We start from the raw sequence: 12,947 nt of genomic DNA on the forward strand, positions 1-12,947 counted from the left end.
CCCCAACAGGTCGCACAGTGATACAGCACCCTGAACAGGTCGCACAGTGATACAGCACCCTGAACAGGTCGCACAGTGCTACAGCACCCTGAACAGGTCGCACAGTGCTACAGCACCCTGAACAGGTCGCAAAGTGATACAGCACTCCCCAACAGGTCGCACAGTGATACAGCACTCCCCAACAGGTCGCACAGTGATACAGCACCCTGAACAGGTCGCACAGTGCTACAACACCCTGAACAGGTCGCACAGTGCTACAACACCCTGAACAGGTCGCACAGTGCTACAGCACCCTGAATAGGTCGCACAGTGCTACAACACCCTGAACAGGTCCCACAGTGCTCCAGCACCCTGAACAGGTCGCACAGTGATACAGCACCCTGAACAGGTCACACAGTGATACAGCACCCTGAACAGGTCACACAGTGCCAAAACACCCTGAACAGGTCGCACAGAGCGACAGCACCCTGAACAGGTCGCACAGTGATACAGCACCCTGAACAGGTCACACAGAGCGACAGCACCCTGAACAGGTCGCACAGTGATACAGCACCCTGAACAGTTCACACAGTGCTACAACACCCTGAACAGGTCACACAGTGCTACAGCACCCTGAACAGTTCGCACAGGGTGACAGCATCCTGAACAGGTCGCACAGGGTGACAGCATCCTGAACAGGTCACACAGTGCTACAAATCCCTGAACAGTTCGCACAGAGCGACAGCACCCTGAACAGGTTGCACAGTGCTACAGCACCGTGAACAGTTCGCACAGAGCGACAGCACCCTGAACAGGTCGCACAGTGCTACAAATCACTGAACAGGTTGCACAGTGCTACAAATCCCTGAACAGGTCGCACCGTGCTACAGCACCCCGAACAGGTCGCACAGGGTGACAGCACCCTGAACAGGTAGCACAGTGCTACAGCACCCTGAGCAGGTCGCACAGTGCTACAGCACCCTGAACAGGTCACACAGTGCTACAGCACCCTGAACAGGTTGCACAGTGCTACAACACCCTGAACAGGTCGCACAGTGCAACAACACCCTGAACAGGTCGCACAGTGCTACAGCACCCTGAACAGGTTGCACAGTGCAACAGCACCCTGAACAGGTCGCACAGTGCTACAACACCCTGAACAGGTCGCACAGTGCTACAACACCCTGAACAGGTCGCACAGTGCAACAGCACCCTGAACAGGTCACACAGTGCTACAGCACCCTGAACAGGTCGCACAGTGATACAGCACCCTGAACAGGTCACACAGTGATACAGCACCCTGAACAGGTCACACAGTGCCAAAACACCCTGAACAGGTCGCACAGAGCGACAGCACCCTGAACAGGTCACACAGTGCTACAGCACCCTGAACAGGTCGCACAGTGCTACAGCACCCTGAACAGGTCACACAGTGCTACAACACCCTGAACAGTTCGCACAGAGCGACAGCACCCTGAACAGGTCACACAGTGCTACAGCACCCTGAACAGGTCGCACAGTGATACAGCACTGCCCAACAGGTCGCACAGTGATACAGCACTCCCCAACAGGTCGCACAGTGATACAGCACCCTGAACAGGTCGCACAGAGCGACAGCACCCTGAACAGGTCGCACAGTGCAACAGCACCCTGAACAGGTCGCACAGTGATACAGCACTCCCCAACAGGTCGCACAGTGCTACAGCACCCTGAGCAGGTCGCACAGTGATACAGCACTCCCCAACAGGTCGCACAGTGATACAGCACGCTGAACGGGTCGCACAGTGATACAGCACTCCCCAACAGCTCGCACAGTGCTACAGCACCCTGAACAGGTCGCACAGTGATACAGCACTCCCCAACAGGTCGCACAGTGATACAGCACCCTGAACAGGTCGCACAGAGCGACAGCACCCTGAACAGGTCGCACAGAGCGACAGCACCCTGAACAGGTCGCACAGGGTGACAGCACCCTGAACAGGTTGCACAGTGCTACAGCACCCTGAACAGTTCGCACAGAGCAACAGCACCCTGAAGAGGTCGCACAGAGCGACAGCACCCTGAACAGGTCGCACAGGGTGACAGCACCCTGAACAGGTTGCACAGTGCTACAGCACCCTGAACAGTTCGCACAGAGCGACAGCACCCTGAACAAGTCGCACAGAGCGACAGCACCCTGAACAGGTCGCACAGGGTGACAGCACCCTGAACAGGTTGCACAGTGCTACAGCACCCTGAACAGGTTGCACAGTGCTACAGCACCCTGAACAGTTCGCACAGAGCGACAGCACCCTGAACAGTTCGCACAGGGTGACAGCACCCTGAACAGGTCACACAGTGCTACAGCACCCTGAACAGGTCACACAGTGCTACAACACCCTGAACAGTTCGCACAGGGTGACAGCACCCTGAACAGGTCGCACAGAGCGACAGCACCCTGAACAGGTCGCACAGAGCGACAGCACCCTGAACAGGTCGCACAGGGTGACAGCACCCTGAACAGGTTGCACAGTGCTACAGCACCCTGAACAGTTCGCACAGAGCAACAGCACCCTGAAGAGGTCGCACAGAGCGACAGCACCCTGAACAGGTCGCACAGGGTGACAGCACCCTGAACAGGTTGCACAGTGCTACAGCACCCTGAACAGTTCGCACAGAGCGACAGCACCCTGAACAAGTCGCACAGAGCGACAGCACCCTGAACAGGTCGCACAGGGTGACAGCACCCTGAACAGGTTGCACAGTGCTACAGCACCCTGAACAGGTTGCACAGTGCTACAGCACCCTGAACAGTTCGCACAGAGCGACAGCACCCTGAACAGTTCGCACAGGGTGACAGCACCCTGAACAGGTCACACAGTGCTACAGCACCCTGAACAGGTCACACAGTGCTACAACACCCTGAACAGTTCGCACAGGGTGACAGCACCCTGAACAGGTCGCACAGTGCTACAGCATCCTGAACAGGTCGCACAGTGCGACAGCACCCTGAACAGGTCGCACAGAGCGACAGCACCCTGTACAGGTCGCACAGAGCGACAGCACCCTGAACAGGTCGCACAGTGATACAGCACCCTGAACAGTTCGCACAGTGCTACAGCACCCTGAACAGTTCGCAAAGGGTGACAGCACCCTGAACAGTTCGCACAGGGTGACAGCACCCTGAACAGATTGCACAGTGCTACAGCACCCTGAACAGGTCGCACAGTGCTACAACACCCTGAACAGGTCGCACAGCGCTACAGCACCCTGAAGAGGTCACACAGCGCGACAACACCCTGAACAGGTCGCACAGTGCTACAGCACCCTGAACAGGTCGCACAGTGCTACAGCACCCTGAACAGGTCGCACAGTGCTACAACACCCTGAACAGGTCGCACAGTGATACAGCACTCCCCAACAGGTCGCACAGTGATACAGCACCCTGAACAGGTCGCACAGTGCTACAGCACCCTGAACAGGTCGCACAGTGCTACAACACCCTGAACAGGTCGCACAGTGATACAGCACTCCCCAACAGGTCGCACAGTGATACAGCACCCTGAACAGGTCGCACAGTGATACAGCACTCCCCAACAGGTCGCACAGTGATACAGCACTCCCCAACAGGTCGCACAGTGATACAGCACTCCCCAACAGGTCGCACAGTGATACAGCACTCCCCAACAGGTCGCACAGTGATACAGCACTCCCCACAGGTCGCACAGTGATACAGCACCCTGAACAGTTCGCACAGAGCGACAGCACCCTGAAACGTTTGCACAGAGCGACCGCACCCTGAACAGGTCACACAGAGCGACAGCACCCTGAACAGGTCGCACAGTGCTACAGCACCCTGAACAATTCGCACAGAGCAACAGCACCCTGAACAGGTCGCACAGAGCGACAGCACCCTGAACAGTCCGCACAGTGCTACAGCACCCTGAACAGGTCGCACAGTGATACCGCACTCCCCAACAGGTCGCACAGTGCTACAGCACCCTGAACAGGTCGCACAGTGATACAGCACTCCCCAACAGGTCGCACAGTGATACAGCACCCTGAACAGGCCGCACAGAGCGACAGCACCCTGAACAGGTCGCACAGAGCGACAGCACCCTGAACAGGTCGCACAGGGTGACAGCACCCTGAACAGGTTGCACAGTGCTACAGCACCCTGAACAGTTCGCACAGAGCAACAGCACCCTGAACAGGTCGCACAGAGCGACAGCACCCTGAACAGGTCGCACAGGGTGACAGCACCCTGAACAGGTTGCACAGTGCTACAGCACCCTGAACAGTTCGCACAGAGCGACAGCACCCTGAACAGGTCGCACAGAGCGACAGCACCCTGAACAGGTCGCACAGGGTGACAGCACCCTGAACAGGTTGCACAGTGCTACAGCACCCTGAACAGTTCGCACAGAGCGACAGCACCCTGAACAGTTCGCACAGGGTGACAGCACCCTGAACAGGTTGCACACTGCTAAAGCACCTGAACAGGTCACACAGTGCTACAACACCCTGAACAGGTCACACAATGCTACAGCACCCTGAACAGTTCGCACAGGGTGACAGCATCCTGAACAGGTCGCACAGGGTGACAGCATCCTGAACAGGTCACAAAGTGCTACAAATCCCTGAACAGGTCGCACAGAGCGACAGCACCCTGAACAGGTTGCACAGTGCTACAGCACCGTGAACAGTTCACACAGAGCGACAGCACCCTGAACAGGTCGCACAGTGCCACAAATCCCTGAACAGGTTGCACAGTGCTACAAATCCCTGAACAGGTCGCACCGTGCTACAGCACCCTGAACAGGTGGGTGACAGCACCCTGAACAGGTCGCACAGTGCTACGGCACCCTGAGCAGGTCGCACAGTGCTACAGCACCCTGAACAGGTCACACAGTGCTACAGCACCCTGAACAGGTCACACAGTGCTACAGCACCCTGAACAGGTCACACAGTGATTCAGCACCCAGAACAGGTCGCACAGTGGTACAGCACCCTGAACAGGTCGCACAGTGATACAGCACCCTGAACAGGTCGCACAGTGATACAGCACTCCCCAACAGGTCGCACAGTGATACAGCACCCTGAACAGGTCGCACAGTGATACAGCACCCTGAACAGGTCGCACAGTGCTACAGCACCCTGAACAGGTCGCACAGTGCTACAGCACCCTGAACAGGTCGCAAAGTGATACAGCACTCCCCAACAGGTCGCACAGTGATACAGCACTCCCCAACAGGTCGCACAGTGATACAGCACCCTGAACAGGTCGCACAGTGCTACAACACCCTGAACAGGTCGCACAGTGCTACAACACCCTGAACAGGTCGCACAGTGCTACAACACCCTGAACAGGTCGCACAGTGCTACAGCACCCTGAATAGGTCGCACAGTGCTACAACACCCTGAACAGGTCGCACAGTGCTACAGCACCCTGAACAGGTCGCACAGTGATACAGCACCCTGAACAGGTCGCACAGTGCTACAACACCCTGAACAGGTCGCACAGTGCAACAGCACCCTGAACAGGTCACACAGTGCTACAGCAGCCTGAACAGGTCGCACAGTGATACAGCACCCTGAACAGGTCACACAGTGATACAGCACCCTGAACAGGTCACACAGTGCCAAAACACCCTGAACAGGTCGCACAGAGCGACAGCACCCTGAACAGGTCACACAGTGCTACAGCACCCTGAACAGGTCGCCCAGTGCTACAGCACCCTGAACAGGTCACACAGTGCTACAGCACCCTGAACAGTTCGCACAGAGCGACAGCACTCTGAATAGGTCACACAGTGCTACAGCACCCTGAACAGGTCGCACAGTGCTCCAGCACCCTGAACAGGTCGCACAGTGATACAGCACTCCCCAACAGGTCGCACAGTGATACAGCACTCCCCAACAGGTCGCACAGTGATACAGCACCCTGAACAGGTCGCACAGAGCGACAGCACCCTGAACAGGTCGCACAGTGCAACAGCACCCTGAACAGGTCGCACAGTGATACAGCACTCCCCAACAGGTCGCACAGTGCTACAGCACCCTGAACAGGTCGCACAGTGATACAGCACTCCCCAACAGGTCGCACAGTGCTACAGCACGCTGAACGGGTCGCACAGTGATACAGCACTCCCCAACAGGTCGCACAGTGCTACAGCACCCTGAACAGGTCGCACAGTGATACAGCACTCCCCAACAGGTCGCACAGTGCTACAGCACCCTGTACAGGTCGCACAGAGCGACAGCACCCTGAACAGGTCGCACAGTGATACAGCACCCTGAACAGTTCGCACAGTGCTACAGCACCCTGAACAGTTCGCAAAGGGTGACAGCACCCTGAACAGTTCGCACAGGGTGACAGCACCCTGAACAGATTGCACAGTGCTACAGCACCCTGAACAGGTCGCACAGTGCTACAACACCCTGAACAGGTCGCACAGCGCTACAGCACCCTGAAGAGGTCACACAGGGCGACAACACCCTGAACAGGTCGCACAGTGCTACAGCACCCTGAACAGGTCGCACAGTGCTACAGCACCCTGAACAGGTCGCACAGTGCTACAACACCCTGAACAGGTCGCACAGTGATACAGCACTCCCCAACAGGTCGCACAGTGATACAGCACCCTGAACAGGTCGCACAGTGCTACAGCACCCTGAACAGGTCGCACAGTGCTACAACACCCTGAACAGGTCGCACAGTGATACAGCACTCCCCAACAGGTCGCACAGTGATACAGCACCCTGAACAGGTCGCACAGTGATACAGCACTCCCCAACAGGTCGCACAGTGATACAGCACTCCCCAACAGGTCGCACAGTGATACAGCACTCCCCAACAGGTCGCACAGTGATACAGCACTCCCCAACAGGTCGCACAGTGATACAGCACTCCCCACAGGTCGCACAGTGATACAGCACCCTGAACAGTTCGCACAGAGCGACAGCACCCTGAAACGTTTGCACAGAGCGACCGCACCCTGAACAGGTCACACAGAGCGACAGCACCCTGAACAGGTCGCACAGTGCTACAGCACCCTGAACAATTCGCACAGAGCAACAGCACCCTGAACAGGTCGCACAGAGCGACAGCACCCTGAACAGTCCGCACAGTGCTACAGCACCCTGAACAGGTCGCACAGTGCTACAACACCCTGAACAGGTCGCACAGTGCTACAACACCCTGAACAGGCCGCATAGTGCTACAGCACCCTGAACAGGTCGCACAGTGATACAGCACCCTGAACAGGTCACACAGTGCAAGAGCACCCTGAACAGGTCCCACAGTGCTCCAGCACCCTGAACAGGTCGCACAGTGATACAGCACCCTGAACAGGTCACACAGTGATACAGCACCCTGAACAGGTCACACAGTGCCAAAACACCCTGAACAGGTCGCACAGAGCGACAGCACCCTGAACAGGTCGCACAGTGATACAGCACCCTGAACAGGTCACACAGAGCGACAGCACCCTGAACAGGTCGCACAGTGATACAGCACCCTGAACAGTTCACACAGTGCTACAACACCCTGAACAGGTCGCACAGAGCTACAACACCCTGAACAGGTCACACAGTGCTACAGCACCCTGAACAGGTCACACAGTGCTACAGCACCCTGAACAGGTCACACAGTGCTACAACACCCTGAACAGTTCGCACAGTGCTACAACACCCTGCACAGTTCGCACAGGGTGACAGCACCCTGAACAGGTCGCACAGTGCTACAGCACCCTGAACAGGTCGCACAGTGCGACAGCACCCTGAACAGGTCGCACAGAGCGACAGCACCCTGAACAGGTCGCACAGAGCGACAGCACCCTGAACAGGTCGCACAGTGATGCAGCACCCTGAACAGTTCGCACAGTGCTACAGCACCCTGAACAGTTCGCACAGGGTGACAGCACCCTGAACAGATTGCACAGTGCTACAGCACCCTGAACAGGTCGCACAGTGCTACAACACCCTGAACAGGTCGCACAGCGCTACAGCACCCTGAACAGGTCACACAGCGCGACAACACCCTGAACAGGTCGCACTGTGCTACAGCACCCTGAACAGGTCGCACAGTGCTACAGCACCCTGAGCAGGTCGCACAGTGCTACAACACCCTGAACAGGTCGCACAGTGATACTGCACTCCCCAACAGGTCGCACAGTGATACAGCACCCTGAACAGGTCGCACAGTGATACAGCACTCCCCAACAGGTCGCACAGTGATACAGCACTCCCCAACAGGTCGCACAGTGATACAGCACTCCCCACAGGTCGCACAGTGATACAGCACCCTGAACAGTTCGCACAGAGCGACAGCACCCTGAAACGTTTGCACAGAGCGACAGCACCCTGAACAGGTCAGACAGAGCGACAGCACCCTGAACAGGTCGCACAGTGCTACAGCACCCTGAACAATTCGCACAGAGCGACAGCACCCTGACCAGGTCACACAGTGCAACAACGCCCTGAACAGGTCACACAGTGCTACAACAACCTGAACAGGTCGCACAGTGTTACAGCACCCTGAACAGGTCGCACAGTGCGACAACACCCTGAACAGGTCACACAGTGCAACAACGGCCTGAACAGGTCACAGAGTGCTACAACACCCTGAACAGGTCACACAGTGCTACAGCACCCTGAACAGGTCGCACAGTGCGACAACACCCTGAACAGGTCGCACAGTGCTACAACACCCTGAACAGCTCACACAGTGCTACAACACCCTGAACAGGCCGCACAGTACTACAGCACCCTGAACAGGTCGCACAGTGCTGCAACACCCTGAACAGGTCACACAGTGATTCAGCACCCTGAACAGGTCACACAATGCTACAACACCCTGAACTGGTCGTACAGTGATACAGCACCCTGAACAGTTCGCACAGAGCGACAGCACCCTGAAACGTTTGCACAGAGCGACAGCACCCTGAACAGGTCAGACAGAGCGACAGCACCCTGAACAGGTCGCACAGTGCTACAGCACCCTGAACAATTCGCACAGAGCGACAGCACCCTGACCAGGTCACACAGTGCAACAACGCCCTGAACAGGTCACACAGTGCTACAACAACCTGAACAGGTCGCACAGTGTTACAGCACCCTGAACAGGTCGCACAGTGCGACAACACCCTGAACAGGTCACACAGTGCAACAACGGCCTGAACAGGTCACAGAGTGCTACAACACCCTGAACAGGTCACACAGTGCTACAGCACCCTGAACAGGTCGCACAGTGCGACAACACCCTGAACAGGTCGCACAGTGCTACAACACCCTGAACAGCTCACACAGTGCTACAACACCCTGAACAGGCCGCACAGTACTACAGCACCCTGAACAGGTCGCACAGTGCTGCAACACCCTGAACAGGTCACACAGTGATTCAGCACCCTGAACAGGTCACACAATGCTACAACACCCTGAACTGGTCGTACAGTGATACAGCACCCTGAACAAGTCGCACAGTGCTACAACACCCTGAACAGGTTGCACAGTGCTACAACACCCTGAACAGGTCGCACAGTGCTACAGCACCCTGAACAGGTCGCACAGTGCTACAGCACCCTGAACAGGTCGCACTGTGCTACAACACCCAGAACATGTCACACAGTGCTACAACACCCTGAACAGTTCGCACAGTGCTACAGCACCCTGAACAGGTCGCACAGTGCTACAACACCCTGAACAGGTCACACAGTGCTACAACACCCTGAACAGTTCGCACAGTGCTACAGCACCCTGAACAGGTCGCACAGTGATACAACACCCTGAACAGGTCGCACAGAGCTACAGCACCCTGAACAGGTCGCACAGTGATACAGCACCCTGAACAGGTCACACAGAGCGACAGCACCCTGAACAGGTCGCGCAGTGATACAGCACCCTGAACAGTTATCACAGTGCTACAACACCCTGAACAGGTTGCACAGAGCTACAACACCCTGAACAGTTCGCACAGTGCTACAACACCCTGCACAGTTCGCACAGGGTGACAGCACCCTGAACAGGTCGCACAGTGCTACAGCACCCTGAACAGGTCGCACAGAGCGACAGCACGCTGAACAGGTCGCACAGAGCGACAGCACCCTGAACAGGTCACACAGTGCAACAACACCCTGAACAGGTCGCACAGTGCTACAACACCCTGAACAGGTCGCACAGTGCTACAACACTCTGAACAGGTCACACAGTGCGACAACACCCTGAACAGGTCACACAGTGCAACAACACCCTGAACAGGTCGCACAGTGCTACAACACCCTGAACAGGTCGCACAGTGCTACAACACTCTGAACAGGTCACACAGTGCGACAACACCCTGAACAGGTCGCACAGTGCTACCACACTCTGAACAGGTCGCACAGTGCTACAACAACCTGAACAGGTCGCACAGTGCTACAACACCCTGAACAGGTCGCACAGTGCTACAACACCCTGAACAGGTCACACAGTGCTACAGCACCCTGAACAGGTCTCACAGTGCTACAGCACCCTGAACAGGTCACACAGTGCTACAGCACCCTGAACAGGTCACACAGTGCTACAGCACCCTGAACAGGTCACACAGTGCTACAGCACCCTGAACAGGTCGCACAGTGCGACAACACCCTGAACAGGTTGCACAGTGCGACAACACCCTGAACAGGTCGCACAGTGCTACAACACTCTGAACAGGTCACACAGTGCGACAACACCCTGAACAGGTCACACAGTGCAACAACACCCTGAACAGGTCGCACAGTGCTACAACACCCTGAACAGGTCGCACAGTGCTACAACACTCTGAACAGGTCACACAGTGCGACAACACCCTGAACAGGTCGCACAGTGCTACCACACTCTGAACAGGTCGCACAGTGCTACAACAACCTGAACAGGTCGCACAGTGCTACAACACCCTGAACAGGTCGCACAGTGCTACAACACCCTGAACAGGTCACACAGTGCTACAGCACCCTGAACAGGTCGCACAGTGCGACATCACCCTGAACAGGTCGCACAGTGCTACAACACCCTGAACAGCTCACACAGTGCTACAACACCCTGAACAGGCCGCACAGTGCTACAGCACCCTGAACAGGTCACACAGTGCTACAGCACACTGAACAGGTCACACAGTGCTACAGCACCCTGAACAGGTCACACAGTGCTACAGCACCCTGAACAGGTCACACAGTGCTACAGCACCCTGAACAGGTCACACAGTGCTACAGCACCCTGAACAGGTCACACAGTGCTACAGCACCCTGAACAGGTCACACAGTGCTACAGCACCCTGAACAGGTCACACAGTGCTACAGCACCCTGAACAGGTCGCACAGTGCGTCAACACCCTGAACAGGTTGCACAGTGATACAACACCCTGAACAGGTCGCACAGTGCTACAACACTCTGAACAGGTCGCAAAGTTCTACAACACCCTGAACAGGTCGCACACTGCAACAACACCCTGAACAGGTCGCACAGTGCAACAACACCCTGAACAGGTCGCATAGTGCAACAACAGCCTGTACAGGTCACACAGTGCAACAACACCCTGAACAGGTCGCACAGTGCTACAACACCCTGAACAGGTCGCACAGTGCTACAACATTCTGAACAGGTCACACAGTGCTACAACACCCTGAACAGGTCGCACAGTGCTACAACACTCTGAACAGGCCACACAGTGCTACAACACCCTGAACAGCTCACACAGTGCTACAACACCCTGAACAGGCCGCACAGTGCTACAGCACCCTGAACAAGTCACACAGTGCTCTAGCACCCTGAACAGGTCACACAGTGCTACAGCACCCTGAACAGGTCGCACAGTGCGACAACACTCTGAACAGGTCGCACAGTGCTACAACACCCTGAACAGGTTGCACAGTGCTACAACACTCTGAACAGGTCGCACAGTGCTACGGCACCCGGAACAGGTCGCACAGTGCTACAACAGCCTGAACAGGTTGCACAGTGGTACAACACTCTGAACAGGTCGCACAGTGCTACAGCACCCTGAACAGGTCGCACAGTGCTACAACACCCTGAACAGGTCGCACAGTGCTCCAACACTCTGAACAGGTCGCACAGTGCTACAACACCCTGAACAGGTCACACAGCGCGACAACACCCTGAACAGGTCGCACAGTGCAACAACACCCTGAACAGGTCGCACAGTGCAACAACACCCTGAACAGGTCACACAGTGCAACAACACCCTGAACAGGTCGCACAGTGCTACAACACCCTGAACAGGTCGCACAGTGCTACAACACTCTGAACAGGTCACACAGTGCGACAACACCCTGAACAGGTCACACAGTGAACAACACCGTGAACAGGCCGCACAGTGCTACAACACCCTGAACAGGTCGCACAGTGCTACAACACTCTGAACAGGTCACACAGTGCGACAACACCCTGAACAGGTCGCACAGTGCTACCACACTCTGAACAGGTCGCACAGTGCTACAACAACCTGAACAGGTCGCACAGTGCTACAACACCCTGAACAGGTCGCACAGTGCTACAACACCCTGAACAGGTCGCACAGTGCGACAAAACCCTGAACAGGTCACACAGTGCTACAACACCCTGAATGGGCCGCACTGTGCTACAGCGCCCTGAACAGGTCGCACAGTGCGACAGCACCCTGAACAGGTCACACAGTGCTACAACACCCTGAACAGGTCGCACAGTGCTACAACACCCTGAACAGGTCGCACAGTGCTACAACACCCTGAACAGGTCACACAGTGCTACAGCACCCTGAACAGGTCACACAGTGCTACAACACCCTGAACAGGTCGCACAGTGCTACAACACCCTGAACAGGTCGCACAGTGCTACAACACCCTGAACAGGTCGCACAGTGCTACAGCACCCTGAACAGGTCGCACAGTGCTACAACAACCTGAACAGGTCGCACAGTGCTACAACACCCTGAACAGGTCGCACAGTGCTACAACACCCTGAACAGGTCGCAC

The sequence above is a fragment of the Mustelus asterias genome, chromosome 19, assembly GCF_964213995.1.
Source record: "Mustelus asterias chromosome 19, sMusAst1.hap1.1, whole genome shotgun sequence".
NCBI lineage: Eukaryota > Metazoa > Chordata > Chondrichthyes > Carcharhiniformes > Triakidae > Mustelus > Mustelus asterias.